General features: G+C 34.8%; 2 non-coding genes across 2 annotated transcripts; both read left to right on the forward strand.

The window, feature by feature from the left end:
- The first annotated feature begins 8233 nt into the window (after positions 1–8233).
- Positions 8234–8307, forward strand: TRNAS-ACU (transfer RNA serine (anticodon ACU)). Its single transcript has one exon. It is a non-coding gene; the product is annotated as a tRNA-Ser (tRNA).
- Positions 8308–11739: 3432 nt separating this feature from the next.
- TRNAS-ACU (transfer RNA serine (anticodon ACU)) lies at positions 11740–11813 on the forward strand. The gene has a single exon. It is a non-coding gene; the product is annotated as a tRNA-Ser (tRNA).
- The last annotated feature ends 5621 nt before the right edge of the window (positions 11814–17434 follow it).

Consider the following 17434-nt stretch of genomic DNA (forward strand, 5'->3'; position numbering starts at 1 on the left):
TCATTGGTTAATGGAAGAAACATCTTACAAAAACTCTCCAGATTATTGACTTTTTAAAGTTTTTCTAGGAAACGTTCTAGATATATGCTTATTAGACTTTGTCAGTATGTACTTTTTGCAAAGTGTCTCTGTGGCGCAATCGGTTAGTGTGTCCGGCTACTAACCAAAAGGTTGGTGGTTCAATTCCAACCAGGGGCGTAATTGACCTTGTTATCAGATTTTGGTGATCTTTAAGTAGACAAGTCAAAATTTCAAACCCCCTGTTATGGTGTAGGGTACCTGGCCTTCTCTGATGTAATCAGAGTTAGAATTGATTCAGTGATTTTATAAAAACAGCTAGGAAGCACAATTTAGCAGTGGGTTGCAGAGAAAAAGAAATATGCTGGCAAAAAAAATCCAATTGAGTGATTAAACAGCTCTTCATTTTCTGGCTTTATTTTTATGCTAACAAATTTGTTCTCTGAAAAGTGTCCACAAAGCCAAGTCTCTCATTAACACCTTTGTAGGGATGGTTTTTCACCTATTACTAAATTAAACTTGCTTCATTGGAAAGGCAGCAAGATGCATCCTCATTTCAATTTCTACTGAAATAATACAGGTTGACACCAGGAAACATTAACACCACTGTATCCTTGCTGCTTTCTCATGTGGAAGTCTGTTTAATGTGAAAACAAGGTGATATCTAATTAGCACACAGGTAAGGAATTAAGAAAATCTTTATTTAAGGGTGAAGATGTTTCTCACAAAATCGTTGCCCCAATGCATCATTGAAATTCAAGCTGGAAAGATGATTTTAATATATCACTTGTACATTTTGTATTGCTCTACTGGTGACAATGTAGTTTGTTTTTGTCAATTACCATTTTAATAATAGGGTAAAGAAAATTAAGTGGATTTTTGAAAGAAAACAATACTGTCAATATACTATTAAAACAAATTAAAATGGTAAAAGTTATTGTACTTTAAGTAAACATAAAAGAGCTAACATATCAATCCCAGTTTTGATTACTTAAATTAACAAAAAAAAATGCATATAGCAGAGGATAGTTTCAATCTGCCTACCGCTGGGTTATGGGCCCAGCATGCTTCCATTGCTGTACTCTGCTGCACATGTAAGTGCAAGAGATCCTGAAGCACTCACTCATCATGGGAAAGTACCAATGTGTTTCTTCGTTGGTTGATGGAAGAAACATCTTACAAAAACTCTCCAGATTATTGACTTTTTAAAGTTTTTCTAGGAAACGTTTTAGATGAATGCTTATTAGCCTTTGTCAGTATGGACTTTTGCAAAGTGTCTCTGTGGCGCAATCAGTTAGTGTGCACGGCTATTAACCAAAAGGTTCGTGGTTCAATCCCACCCAGGGACGTAATTGACCTTGTTATCAGATTTTGGTGATCTTTAAGTAGACAAGTCAAAATTTCAAAACCCCTGTTCTGGTGTAGGGTACCTGGCCTTCTCTGATGTAATCAGAGTTAGATTTGATTCAGTGATTTTATAAAAACAGCTAGGAAGCACAATTTAGCAGTGGGTTGCAGAGAAAAAGAAATATGCTGGCAAAAAAAATCCAATTGAGTGATTAAACAGCTCTTCATTTTCTGGCTTTATTTTTATGCTAACAAATTTGTTCTCTGAAAAGTGTCCACAAAGCCAAGTCTCTGATGAACACCTTTGTAAGGATGGTTTTTCACCTATTACTAAATTAAACTTGCTTCATTGGAAAGGCAGCAAGATGCATCCTCATTTCAATGTCTACTGAAATAATACAGGTTGACACCAGGAAACATTAACACCACTGTATCCTTGCTGCTTTCTCATGTGGAAGTCTGTTTAATGTGAAAACAAGGTGATATCTAATTAGCACACAGGTAAGGAATTAAGAAAATCTTTATTTAAGGGTGAAGATGTTTCTCACAAAATCGTTGCCCCAATGCATCATTGAAATTCAAGCTGGAAAGATGATTTTAATATATCACTTGTACATTTTGTATTGCTCTTCTGGTGACAATGTAGTTTGTTTTTGTCAATTACCCTTTTAATAATAGGGTAAAGAAAATTAAGTGGATTTAAACAAATTAAAATGGTAAAAATTATTGTACTTCAAGTAAAAATAAAAGAGCAAAAATATCAATCCCAGTTTTGATTACTTAAATTAACAAAAAAAATGCATATAGCAAAGGATAGTTTCAATCTGCCTACCTCTGGGTTATGGGCCCTGTATGCTTCCATTGCAGTACTCTGCTGCACATGTAAGTGCAAGAGATCCTGAAGCACTCACTCATCATGGGAAAGTACCAATGTGTTTCTTTGTTGGTTGATGGAAGAAACATTTTACAAAAACTCTCCAGATTATTGACTTTTTAAAGTTTTTCTAGGAAACGTTCTAGATGTATGCTTATTAGCCTTTGTCAGTATGCACTTTTTGTGAAGTGTCTCTGTGGCGCAATCGGTTAGTGTGTCCAGCTACTAACCAAAAGGTTGGTGGTTCAATCCCACCCAGGGACGTAATTGACCTTCTTATCAGATTTTGGTGATCTTTAAGTAGACAAGTCAAAATTTCAAACCCCCTGTTATGGTGTAGGGTACCTGGCCTTTTCTGATGTAATCAGAGTTAGATTTGATTCAGTGATTTAATAAAAACAGCTAGGAAGCACAATTTAGCAGTGGGTTGCAGAGAAAAAGAAATATGCTGGCAAAAAAAATCCAATTGAGTGATTAAACAGCTCTTCATTTTCTGGCTTTATTTTTATGCTAACAAATTTGTTCTCTGAAAAGTGTCCACAAAGTCAAGTCTCTGATTAACACCTTTGTAGGGATGGTTTTTCACCTATTACTAAATTAAACGCTTCATTGGAAAGGCAGCAAGATGCATCCTCATTTCAATGTCTACTGAAATAATACAGGTTGACACCAGGAAACATTAACGCCACTGCATCCTTGCTGCTTTCTCATGTGGAAGTCTGTTTAATGTGAAAACAAGGTGATATCTAATTAGCACACAGGTAAGGAATTGAGAAAATCTTTATTTAAGGGTGAAGATGTTTCTCACAAAATCGTTGCCCCAATGCATCATTGAAATTCAAGCTGGAAAGATGATTTTAATATATCACGTGTACATTTTGTATTGCTCTTCTGGTGACAATGTAGTTTGTTTTTGTCAATTACCCTTTTAATAATAGGGTAAAGAAAATTAAGTGGATTTAAACAAATTAAAATGGTAAAAATTATTGTACTTCAAGTAAAAATAAAAGAGCAAAAATATCAATCCCAGTTTTGATTACTTAAATTAACAAAAAAAATGCATATAGCAAAGGATAGTTTCAATCTGCCTACCGCTGGGTTATGGGCCCTGTATGCTTCCATTGCAGTACTCTGCTGCACATGTAAGTGCAAGAGATCCTGAAGCACTCACTCATCGTTGGAAAGTACCAATGTGTTTCTTCGTTGGTTGATGGAAGAAACATTTTACAAAAACTCTCCAGATTATTGACTTTTTAAAGTTTTTCTAGGAAACGTTCTAGATGTATGCTTATTAGCCTTTGTCAGTATGTACTTTTTGCAAAGTGTCTCTGTGGCGCAATCGGTTAGTGTGTCCGGCTACTAACCAAAAGGTTGGTGGTTCAATCCCACCCAGGGACGTAATTGACCTTGTTATCAGATTTTGGTGATCTTTAAGTAGACAAGTCAAAATTTCAAACCCCCTGTTATGGTGTAGGGTACCTGGCCTTTTCTGATGTAATCAGAGTTAGATTTGATTCAGTGATTTAATAAAAACAGCTAGGAAGCACAATTTAGCAGTGGGTTGCAGAGAAAAAGAAATATGCTGGCAAAAAAAAATCCAATTGAGTGATTAAACAGCTCTTCATTTTCTGGCTTTATTTTTATGCTAACAAATTTGTTCTCTGAAAAGTGTCCACAAAGCCAAGTCTCTGATTAACACCTTTGTAGGGATGGTTTTTCACCTATTACTAAATTAAACGCTTCATTGGAAAGGCAGCAAGATGCATCCTCATTTCAATGTCTACTGAAATAATACAGGTTGACACCAGGAAACATTAACGCCACTGCATCCTTGCTGCTTTCTCATGTGGAAGTCTGTTTAATGTGAAAACAAGGTGATATCTAATTAGCACACAGGTAAGGAATTAAGAAAATCTTTATTTAAGGGTGAAGATGTTTCTCACAAAATCGTTGCCCCAATGCATCATTGAAATTCAAGCTGGAAAGATGATTTTAATATATCACTTGTACATTTTGTATTGCTCTTCTGGTGACAATGTAGTTTGTTTTTGTCAATTACCATTTTAATAATAGGGTTAAGAAAATTAAGTGGATTTTTGAAAGAAAACAATACTGTCAATATACTATTAAAACAAATTAAAATGGTAAAAGTTATTGTACTTTAAGTGAAAATAAAAGAGCCAAAATATCAATCCCAGTTTTGGATTACTTTAATTAACAAAAAAAAAATGCATATAGCAGAGGATAGTTTCAATCTGCCTACCGCTGGGTTATGGGCCCAGCATGCTTCCATTGCTGTACTCTGCTGCACATGTAAGTGCAAGAGATCCTGAAGCACTCACTCATCATGGGAAAGTACCAATGTGTTTCTTCGTTGGTTGATTGAAGAAACATCTTACAAAAACTCTCCAGATTATTGACTTTTTAAAGTTTTTCTAGGAAACGTTTTAGATTAATGCTTATTAGCCTTTGTCAGTATGGACTTTTGCAAAGTGTCTCTGTGGCGCAATCATTTAGTGTGCACGGCTATTAACCAAAAGGTTGGTGGTTCAATCCCACCCAGGGACGTAATTGACCTTGTTATCAGATTTTGGTGATCTTTAAGTAGACAAGTCAAAATTTCAAATCCCCCTGTTCTGGTGTAGGGTACCTGGCCTTCTCTGATGTAATCAGAGATAGATTTGATTCAGTGATTTTATAAAAACAGCTAGGAAGCACAATTTAGCAGTGGGTTGCAGAGAAAAAGAAATATGCTGGCAAAAAAAATCAAATTGAGTGATTAAACAGCTCTTAATTTTCTGGCTTTATTTTTATGCTAACAAATTTGTTCTCTGAAAAGTGTCCACAAAGCCAAGTCTCTGATTAACACCTTTGTAAGGATGGTTTTTAACCTATTACTAAATTAAACTTGCTTCATTGGAAAGGCAGCAAGATGCATCCTCATTTCAATGTCTACTGAAATAATACAGGTTGACACCAGGAAACATTAACGCCACTGCATCCTTGCTGCTTTCTCATGTAGAAGTCTATTTAATGTGAAAACAAGGTGATATCTAATTAGCACACAGGTAAGGAATTAAGAAAATCTTTATTTAAGGGTGAAAATGTTTCTCACAAAATCGTTGCCCCAATGCATCATTGAAATTCAAGCTGGAAAGAAGATTTTAATATATCACTTGTACATTTTGTATCGCTCTTCTGGTGACAATGTAGTTTGTTTTTGTCAATTATCATTTTAATAATAGGGTAATGAAAATTAAGTGGATTTTTGAAAGAAAACAATACTGTCAATATACTATTAAAACAAATTAAAATGGTAAAAGTTATTGTACTGTAAGTAAAAATAAAAGAGCCAACATATCAATCCCAGTTTTGGATTACTTTAACAAAAAAAAATGCATATAGCAGAGGATAGTTTCAATCTGCCTACCTCTGGGTTATGTGCCCAGCATGCTTCCATTGCTGTACTCTGCTGCACATGTAAGTGTAATAGATCCTGAAGCACTCACTCATCATGGGAAAGTACCAATGTGTTTCTTCATTGGTTGATGGAAGAAACATCTTACAAAAACTCTCCAGATTATTGACTTTTTAAAGTTTTTCTAGGAAACGTTTTAGATGAATGCTTATTAGCCTTTGCCAGTATGTACTTTTGCAAAGTGTCTCTGTAGCGCAATCAGTTAGTGTGTATGGCTATTAACCAAAAGGTTGGTGGTTCAATCCCACCCAGGGACGTAATTGACCTTGTTATCAGATTTTGGTGATCTTTAAGTAGACAAGTCAAAATTTCAAACCCTCTCTTATGGTGTAGGGTACCTGGCCTTCTCTGATGTAATCAGAGTTAGATTTGATTCAGTGATTTTATAAAAACAGCTAGGAAGCACAATTTAGCAGTGGGTTGCAGAGAAAAATAAATATGCTGGCAAAAAAATCCAATTGAGTGATTAAACAGCTCTTCATTTTCTGGCTTTATTTTTATGCTAACAAATTTGTTCTCTGAAAAGTGTCCACAAAGCCAAGTCTCTGATTAACACCTTTGTAGGGATGGTTTTTCACCTATTACTAAATTAAACTTGCTTCATTGGAAAGGCAGCAAGATGCATCCTCATTTCAATGTCTACTGAAATAATACAGGTTGACACCAGGAAACATTAACGCCACTGCATCCTTGCTGCTTTCTCATGTGGAAGTCTGTTTAATGTGAAAACAAGGTGATATCTAATTAGCACACAGGTAAGGAATTAAGAAAATCTTTATTTAAGGGTGAAAATGTTTCTCACAAAATCGTTGCCCCAATGCATCATTGAAATTCAAGCAGGAAAGATGATTTTAATATATCACTTATACATTTTGTATTGCTCTTCTGGTGACAATGTAGTTTGTTTTTGTCAATTACCATTTTAATAATAGGGTAAAGAAAATTAAGTGGATTTTTAAAAGAAAACAATACTTTCAATATACTATTAAAACAAATTAAAATGGTAAAAGTTATTGTACTTTAATGAAAAATAAAAGAGCAAAAATATCAATCCCAGTTTTGGATTACTTTAACAAAAAAAATGCATATAGCAGAGGATAGTTTTAATCTTCCTACCTCTGGGTTATGGGCCCAGCATGCTTCCATTGCAGTACTCTGCTGCACATGTAAGTGCAAGAGATCCTGAAGCACTCACTCATCATGGGAAAGTACCAATGTGTTTCTTCGTTGGTGGATGGAAGAAACATCTTACAAAAACTCTCCAGATTATTGACTTTTTAAAGTTTTTCTAGGAAACGTTTTAGATGAATGCTTATTAGCCTTTGTCAGTATGTACTTTTGCAAAGTGTCTCTGTGGCGCAATCAGTTAGTGTGTACGGCTATAAACCAAAAGGTTGGAGGCTCAATCCCACCCAGGGACGTAATTGACCTTGTTATCAGATTTTGGTGATATTTAAGTAGACAAGTCAAAATTTCAAATCCCCTCTTATGGTGTAGGGTACCTGGCCTTCTCTGATGTAATCAGAGTTAGATTTGATTCAGTGATTTTATAAAAACAGCTAGGAAGCACAATTTAGCAGTGGGTTGCAGAGAAAAAGAAATATGCTGGCAGAAAAATCCAATTGAGTGATTAAACAGCTCTTCATTTTCTGCCTTTATTTTTATGCTAACAAATTTGTTCTCTGAAAAGTGTCCACAAAGCCAAGTCTCTGATTAACACCTTTGTAGGGATGGTTTTTCACCTATTACTAAATTAAACTTGCTTCATTGGAAAGGCAGCAAGATGCATCCTCATTTCAATGTCTACTGAAATAATACAGGTTGACACCAGGAAACATTAACGCCACTGCATCCTTGCTGCTTTCTCATGTAGAAGTCTGTTTAATGTGAAAACAAGGTGATATCTAATTAGCACACAGGTAAGGAATTAAGAAAATCTTTATTTAAGGGTGAAGATGTTTCTCACAAAATCGTTGCCCCAATGCATCATTGAAATTCAAGCTGGAAAGATGATTTTAATATATCACTTGTACATTTTGTATTGCTCTTCTGGTGACAATGTAGTTTGTTTTTGTCAATTACCATTTTAATAATAGGGTAAAGAAAATTAAGTGGATTTTTGAAAGAAAACAATACTGTCAATATACTATTAAAACAAATTAAAATGGTAAAAGTTATTGTACTTTAAGTAAACATAAAATAGCTAACATATCAATCCCAGTTTTGGATTACTTTAATTAACAAAAAAAATGCATATAGCAGAGGATAGTTTCAATCTGCCTACCTCTGGGTAATGGGCCCAGCATGCTTCCATTGCAGTACTCTGCTGCACATGTAAGTGCAAGAGATCCTGAAGCACTCACTCATCATGGGAAAGTACCAATGTGTTTCTTCGTTGGTTGATTTAAGAAAATTCTTACAAAAACTCTCCAGATTGTTGACTTTTTAAAGTTTTTCTAGGAAACGTTCTAGATTAATGCTTATTAGCCTTTGTCAGTATGTACTTTTTGCAAAGTGTCTCTGTGGCGCAATCGGTTAGTGTGTCTGGCTACTAACCAAAAGGTTGGTGGTTCAATCCCACCCAGGGACATAATTGACCTTGTGATCAGGTTTTGGTGATATTTAAGTAGACAAGTCAAAATTTCAAACCCCCTCTTATGGTGTAGGGTACCTGGCCTTCTCTGATGTAATCAGAGTTAGATTTGATTCAGTGATTTTATAAAAACAGCTAGGAAGCACAATTTAGCAGTGGGTTGCAGAGAAAAAAAATATGCTGGCAAAAAAATCCAATTGAGTGATTAAACAGCTCTTCATTTTCTGGCTTTATTTTTATGCTAACAAATTTGTTCTCTGAAAAGTGTCCACAAAGCCAAGTCTCTGATTAACACCTTTGTAGGGATGGTTTTTCACCTATTACTAAATTAAACTTGCTTCATTGGAAAGGCAGCAAGATGCATCCTCATTTCAATGTCTACTGAAATAATACAGGTTGACACCAGGAAACATTAACGCCACTGCATCCTTGCTGCTTTCTCATGTAGAAGTCTGTTTAATGTGAAAACAAGGTGATATCTAATTAGCACACAGGTTAGGAATTAAGAAAATCTTTATTTAAGGGTGAAGATGTTTCTCACAAAATTGTTGCCCCAATGCATCATTGAAATTCAAGCTGGAAAGATGATTTTAATATATCACTTGTACATTTTGTATTGCTCTTCTGGTGACAATGTAGTTTGTTTTTGTCAATTACCCTTTTAATAATAGGGTAAAGAAAATTAAGTGGATTTTTTTAAAGAAAACAATACTGTCAATATACTATTAAAACAAATTAAAATGGTAAAAGTTATTGTACTTTAAGTGAAAATAAAAGAGCCAAAATATCAATCCCAGTTTTGGATTACTTTAATTAACAAAAAAAAAATGCATATAGCAGAGGATAGTTTCAATCTGCCTACCGCTGGGTTATGGGCCCAGCATGCTTCCATTGCTGTACTCTGCTGCACATGTAAGTGCAAGAGATCCTGAAGCACTCACTCATCATGGGAAAGTACCAATGTGTTTCTTCGTTGGTTGATGGAAGAAACATCTTACAAAAACTCTCCAGATTATTGACTTTTTAAAGTTTTTCTAGGAAACGTTTTAGATGAATGCTTATTAGCCTTTGTCAGTATGGACGTTTGCAAAGTGTCTCTGTGGCGCAATCATTTAGTGTGCACGGCGATTAACCAAAAGGTTGGTGGTTCAATCCCACCCAGGGACGTAATTGACCTTGTTATCAGATTTTGGTGATCTTTAAGTAGACAAGTCAAAATTTCAAATCCCCCTGTTCTGGTGTAGGGTACCTGGCCTTCTCTGATGTAATCAGAGTTAGATTTGATTCAGTGATTTTATAAAAACAGCTAGGAAGCACAATTTAGCAGTGGGTTGCAGAGAAAAAGAAATATGCTGGCAAAAAAAATCAAATTGAGTGATTAAACAGCTCTTAATTTTCTGGCTTTATTTTTATGCTAACAAATTTGTTCTCTGAAAAGTGTCCACAAAGCCAAGTCTCTGATTAACACCTTTGTAAGGATGGTTTTTAACCTATTACTAAATTAAACTTGCTTCATTGGAAAGGCAGCAAGATGCATCCTCATTTCAATGTCTACTGAAATAATACAGGTTGACACCAGGAAACATTAACGCCACTGCATCCTTGCTGCTTTCTCATGTGGAAGTCTGTTTAATGTGAAAACAAGGTGATATCTAATTAGCACACAGGTAAGGAATTAAGAAAATCTTTATTTAAGGGTGAAAATGTTTCTCACAAAATCGTTGCCCCAATGCATCATTGAAATTCAAGCTGGAAAGATGATTTTAATATATCACTTGTACATTTTGTATTGCTCTTCTGGTGACAATGTAGTTTGTTTTTGTCAATTACCATTTTAATAATAGGGTAATGAAAATTAAGTGGATTTTTGAAAGAAAACAATACTGTCAATATACTATTAAAACAAATTAAAATGGTAAAAGTTATTGTACTGTAAGTAAAAATAAAAGAGCCAACATATCAATCCCAGTTTTGGATTACTTTAACAAAAAAAAATGCATATAGCAGAGGATAGTTTCAATCTGCCTACCTCTGGGTTATGTGCCCAGCATGCTTCCATTGCTGTACTCTGCTGCACATGTAAGTGTAATAGATCCTGAAGCACTCACTCATCATGGGAAAGTACCAATGTGTTTCTTCATTGGTTGATGGAAGAAACATCTTACAAAAACTCTCCAGATTATTGACTTTTTAAAGTTTTTCTAGGAAACGTTTTAGATGAATGCTTATTAGCCTTTGTCAGTATGTACTTTTGCAAAGTGTCTCTGTGGCGCAATCAGTTAGTGTGTATGGCTATAAACCAAAAGGTTGGTGGCTCAATCCCACCCAGGGACGTAATTGACCTTGTTATCAGATTTTGGTGATCTTTAAGTAGACAAGTCAAAATTTCAAATCCCCTCTTATGGTGTAGGGTACCTGGCCTTCTCTGATGTAATCAGAGTTAGATTTGATTCAGTGATTTTATAAAAATAGCTAGGAAGCACAATTTAGCAGTGGGTTGCAGAGAAAAAGAAATATGCTGGCAGAAAAATCCAATTGAGTGATTAAACAGCTCTTCATTTTCTGCCTTTATTTTTATGCTAACAAATTTGTTCTCTGAAAAGTGTCCACAAAGCCAAGTCTCTGATTAACACCTTTGTAGGGATGGTTTTTCACCTATTACTAAATTAAACTTGCTTCATTGGAAAGGCAGCAAGATGCATCCTCATTTCAATATCTACTGAAATAATACAGGTTGACACCAGGAAACATTAACGCCACTGCATCCTTGCTGCTTTCTCATGTAGAAGTCTGTTTAATGTGAAAACAAGGTGATATCTAATTAGCACACAGGTAAGGAATTAAGAAAATCTTTATTTAAGGGTGAAGATGTTTCTCACAAAATCGTTGCCCCAATGCATCATTGAAATTCAAGCTGGAAAGATGATTTTAATATATCACTTGTACATTTTGTATTGCTCTTCTGGTGACAATGTAGTTTGTTTTTGTCAATTACCATTTTAATAATAGGGTAAAGAAAATTAAGTGGATTTTTGAAAGAAAACAATACTGTCAATATACTATTAAAAAAATTAAAATGGTAAAAGTTATTGTACTTTAAGTAAACATAAAATAGCTAACATATCAATCCCAGTTTTGGATTACTTTAATTAACAAAAAAAAATGCATATAGCAGAGGATAGTTTCAATCTGCCTACCTCTGGGTAATGGGCCCAGCATGCTTCCATTGCAGTACTCTGCTGCACATGTAAGTGCAAGAGATCCTGAAGCACTCACTCATCATGGGAAAGTACCAATGTGTTTCTTCGTTGGTTGATATAAGAAAATTCTTACAAAAACTCTCCAGATTATTGACTTTTTAAAGTTTTTCTAGGAAACGTTCTAGATGAATGCTTATTAGCCTTTGTCAGTATGTACTTTTTGCAAAGTGTCTCTGTGGCGCAATCGGTTAGTGTGTCTGGCTACTAACCAAAAGGTTGGTGGTTCAATCCCACCCAGGGACATAATTGACCTTGTGATCAGGTTTTGGTGATATTTAAGTAGACAAGTCAAAATTTCAAACCCCCTCTTATGGTGTAGGGTACCTGGCCTTCTCTGATGTAATCAGAGTTAGATTTGATTCAGTGATTTTATAAAAACAGCTAGGAAGCACAATTTAGCAGTGGGTTGCAGAGAAAAAGAAATATGCTGGCAAAAAAATCCAATTGAGTGATTAAACAGCTCTTCATTTTCTGGCTTTATTTTTATGCTAACAAATTTGTTCTCTGAAAAGTGTCCACAAAGCCAAGTCTCTGATTAACACCTTTGTAGGGATGGTTTTTCACCTATTACTAAATTAAACTTGCTTCATTGGAAAGGCAGCAAGATGCATCCTCATTTCAATGTCTACTGAAATAATACAGGTTGACACCAGGAAACATTAACGCCACTGCATCCTTGCTTCTTTCTCATGTAGAAGTCTGTTTAATGTGAAAACAAGGTGATATCTAATTAGCACACAGGTTAGGAATTAAGAAAATCTTTATTTAAGGGTGAAGATGTTTCTCACAAAATTGTTGCCCCAATGCATCATTGAAATTCAAGCTGGAAAGATGATTTTAATATATCACTTGTACATTTTGTATTGCTCTTCTGGTGACAATGTAGTTTGTTTTTGTCAATTACCCTTTTAATAATAGGGTAAAGAAAATTAAGTGGATTTTTTAAAGAAAACTATACTGTCAATATACTATTCAAACAAATTAAAATGGTAAAAGTTATTGTACTTCAAGTAAAAATAAAAGAGCAAAAATATCAATCCCAGTTTTGATTACTTAAATTAACAAAAAAAATGCATATAGCAAAGGATAGTTTCAATCTGCCTACCTCTGGGTTATGGGCCCAGCATGCTTCCATTGCAGTACTCTGCTGCACATGTAAGTGCAAGAGATCCTGAAGCACTCACTCATCATGGGAAAGTACCAATGTGTTTCTTCGCTGGTTGATGGAAGAAACATTTTACAAAAACTCTCCAGATTATTGACTTTTTAAAGTTTTTCTAGGAAACGTTCTAGATGTATGCTTATTAGCCTTTGTCAAAACGCATTTTTAGCGAAGTGTCTCTGTGGCGCAATCGGTTAGTGTATCCGGCTACTAACCAAAACGTTGGTGGTTCAATCCCACCCAGGGACGTAATTGACCTTGTTATCAGATTTTGGTGATCTTTAAGTAGACAAGTCAAAATTTCAAACCCCCTGTTATGGTGTAGGGTACCTGGCCTTTTCTGATGTAATCAGAGTTAGATTTGATTCAGTGATTTAATAAAAACAGCTAGGAAGCACAATTTAGCAGTGGGTTGCAGAGAAAAAGAAATATGCTGGCAAAAAAAATCCAATTGAGTGATTAAACAGCTCTTCATTTTCTGGCTTTATTTTTATGCTAACAAATTTGTTCTCTGAAAAGTGTCCACAAAGCCAAGTCTCTGATTAACACCTTTGTAGGGATGGTTTTTCACCTATTACTAAATTAAACTTGCTTCATTGGAAAGGCAGCAAGATGCATCCTCATTTCAATGTCTACTGAAATAATACAGGTTGACACCAGGAAACATTAACGCCACTGCATCCTTGCTGCTTTCTCATGTAGAAGTCTGTTTAATGTGAAAACAAGGTGATATCTAATTAGCACACAGGTAAGGAATTAAGAAAATCTTTATTTAAGGGTGAAGATGTTTCTCACAAAATCGTTGCCCCAATGCATCATTGAAATTCAAGCTGGAAAGATGATTTTAATATATCACTTGTACATTTTGTATTGCTCTTCTGGTGACAATGTAGTTTGTTTTTGTCAATTACCCTTTTAATAATAGGGTAAAGAAAATTAAGTGGATTTTTTAAAGAAAACTATACTGTCAATATACTATTAAAACAAATTAAAATGGTAAAAGTTATTGTACTTTAAGTAAAAATAAAAGAGCAAAAATATCAATCCCAGTTTTGATTACTTAAATTAACAAAAAAAATGCATATAGCAAAGGATAGTTTCAATCTGCCTACCTCTGGGTTATGGGCCCTGTATGCTTCCATTGCAGTACTCTGCTGCACATGTAAGTGCAAGAGATCCTGAATCACTCACTCATCATGGGAAAGTACCAATGTGTTTCTTCATTGGTTGATGGAAGAAACATCTTACAAAAACTCTCCAGATTATTGACTTTTTAAAGTTTTTCTAGCAAACGTTCTAGATGTATGCTTATTAGACTTTATCAGTATGTACTTTTTGTAAAGTGTCTCTGTGGCGCAATCGGTTAGTGTGTCTGGCTACTAACCAAAAGGTTGGTGGTTCAATCCCAACCAGGGACGTAATTGACATTGTTATCAGATTTTGGTGATCTTTAAGTAGACAAGTCAAAATTTCAAACCCCCTGTTATGGTGTAGGGTACCTGGCCTTCTCTGATGTAATCAGAGTTAGATTTGATTCATTGATTTTATAAAAACAGCTAGGAAGCACAATTTAGCAGTGGGTTGCAGAGAAAAAGAAATATGCTGTCAAAAAAAATCCAATTGAGTGATGAAACAGCTCTTCATTTTCTGGCTTTATTTTTATGCTAACAAATTTGTTCTCTGAAAAGTGTCCACAAAGCCAAGTCTCTGATTAACACCTTTGTAGGGATGGTTTTTCACCTATTACTAAATTAAACTTGCTTCATTGGAAAGGCAGCAAGATGCATCCTCATTTCAATGTCTACTGAAATAATACAGGTTGACACCAGGAAACATTAACGCCACAGCATCCTTGCTGCTTTCTCATGTAGAAGTCTGTTTAATGTGAAAACAAGGTGATATCTAATTAGCACACAGGTAAGGAATTAAGAAAATCTTTATTTAAGGGTGAAGATGTTTCTCACAAAATCGTTGCCCCAATGCATCATTGAAATTCAAGCTGGAAAGATGATTTTAATATATCACTTGTACATTTTGTATTGCTCTTCTGGTGACAATGTAGTTTGTTTTTGTCAATTACCCTTTTAATAATAGGGTAAAGAAAATTAAGTGGATTTTTTTAAGGAAAACTATACTGTCAATATACTATTAAAACAAATTAAAATGGTAAAAGTTATTGTACTTTAAGTAAAAATAAAAGAGCAAAAATATCAATCCCAGTTTTGATTACTTAAATTAACAAAAAAAAAAATGCATATAGCAAAGGATAGTTTCAATCTGCCTACCTCTGGGTTATGGGCCCAGCATGCTTCCATTGCAGTACTCTGCTGCACATGTAAGTGCAAGAGATCCTGAAGCACTCACTCATCATGGGAAAGTACCAATGTGTTTCTTCGTTGGTTGATGGAAGAAACATCTTACAAAAACTCTCCAGATTATTGACTTTTTAAAGTTTTTCTAGGAAACGTTCCAGATGTATGCTTATTAGCCTTTGTCAGTATGTACTTTTTACAAAGTGTCTCAGTGGCGCAATCGGTTAGTGTGTCTAGCTACTAACCGAAAGGTTGGTGGTTCAATCCCACCCAGGGACGTAATTGACCTTGTTATCAGATTTTGGTGATCTTTAAGTAGACAAGTCAAAATTTCAAACCCCCCGTTATGGTGTAGGGTACCTGGCCTTCTCTGATGTAATCAGAGTTAGATTTGATTCAGTGATTTAATAAAAACAGCTAGGAAGCACAATTTAGCAGTGGGTTGCAGAGAAAAAGAAATATGCTGGCAAAAAAAATCCAATTGAGTGATTAAACAGCTCTTCATTTTCTGGCTTTATTTTTATGCTAACAAATTTGTTCTTTGAAAAGTGTCCACAAAGCCAAGTCTCTGATTAACACCTTTGTAGGGATGGTTTTTAACCTATTACTAAATTAAACTTGCTTCATTGGAAAGGCAGCAAGATGCATCCTCATTTCAATGTCTACTGAAATAATACAGGTTGACACCAGGAAACATTAACGCCACTGCATCCTTGCTGCTTTCTCATGTAGAAGTCTGTTTAATGTGAAAACAAGGTGATATCTAATTAGCACACAGGTTAGTAATTAAGAAAATCTTTATTTAAGGGTGAAGATGTTTCTCACAAAATTGTTGCCCCAATGCATCATTGAAATTCAAGCTGGAAAGATGATTTTAATATATCACTTGTACATTTTGTATTGCTCTTCTGGTGACAATGTAGTTTGTTTTTGTCAATTACCCTTTTAATAATAGGGTAAAGAAAATTAATTGGATTTTTTAAAGAAAACTATACTGTCAATATACTATTAAAACAAATTAAAATGGTAAAAGTTATTGTACTTTAAGTAAAAATAAAAGAGCAAAAATATCAATCCCAGTTTTGATTACTTAAATTAACAAAAAAAAATGCATATAGCAAAGGATAGTTTCAATCTGCCTACCTCTGGGTTATGGGCCCAGCATGCTTCCATTGCAGTACTCTGCTGCACATGTAAGTGCAAGAGATCCTGAAGCACTCACTCATCATGGGAAAGTACCAATGTGTTTCTTCGTTGGTTGATGGAAGAAACATCTTACAAAAACTCTCCAGATTATTGACTTTTTAAAGTTTTTCTAGGAAACGTTCTAGATGTATGCTTATTAGACTTTGTCAGTATGTACTTTTCGCAAAGTGTCTCTGTGGCGCAATCGGTTAGTGTGTCTGGCTACTAACCAAAAGGTTGGTGGTTCAATCCCAACCAGGGATGTAATTGACCTTGTTATCAGATTTTGGTGATCTTTAAGTAGACAAGTCAAAATTTCAAACCCCCTGTTATGGTGTAGGGTACCTGGCCTTCTCTGATGTAATCAGAGTTAGATTTGATTCATTGATTTTATAAAAACAGCTAGGAAGCACAATTTAGCAGTGGGTTGCAGAGAAAAAGAAATATGCTGGCAAAAAAAATCCAATTGAGTGATTAAACAGCTCTTCATTTTCTGGCTTTATTTTTATGCTAACAAATTTGTTCTCTGAAAAGTGTCCACAAAGCCAAGTCTCTGATTAACACCTTTGTAGGGATGGTTTTTCACCTATTACTAAATTAAACTTGCTTCATTGGAAAGGCAGCAAGATGCATCCTCATTTCAATGTCTACTGAAATAATACAGGTTGACACCAGGAAACATTAACGCCACTGCATCCTTGCTGCTTTCTCATGTAGAAGTCTGTTTAATGTGAAAACAAGGTGATATCTAATTAGCACACAGGTAAGGAATTAAGAAAATCTTTATTTAAGGGTGAAGATGTTTCTCACAAAATCGTTGCCCCAATGCATCATTGAAATTCAAGCTGGAAAGATGATTTTAATATATCACTTGTACATTTTGTATTGCTCTTCTGGTGACAATGTAGTTTGTTTTTGTCAATTACCCTTTTAATAATAGGGTAAAGAAAATTAAGTGGATTTTTTAAAGAAAACTATACTGTCAATATACTATTAAAACAAATTAAAATGGTAAAAGTTATTGTACTTTAAGTAAAAATAAAAGAGCAAAAATATCAATCCCAGTTTTGATTACTTAAATTAACAAAAAAAATGCATATAGCAAAGGATAGTTTCAATCTGCCTACCTCTGGGTTATGGGCCCTGTATGCTTCCATTGCAGTACTCTGCTGCACATGTAAGTGCAAGAGATCCTGAAGCACTCA

This window comes from Pseudophryne corroboree, unplaced genomic scaffold, assembly GCF_028390025.1.
Source record: "Pseudophryne corroboree isolate aPseCor3 unplaced genomic scaffold, aPseCor3.hap2 scaffold_671, whole genome shotgun sequence".
Classification (NCBI taxonomy): Eukaryota; Metazoa; Chordata; class Amphibia; order Anura; family Myobatrachidae; genus Pseudophryne; species Pseudophryne corroboree.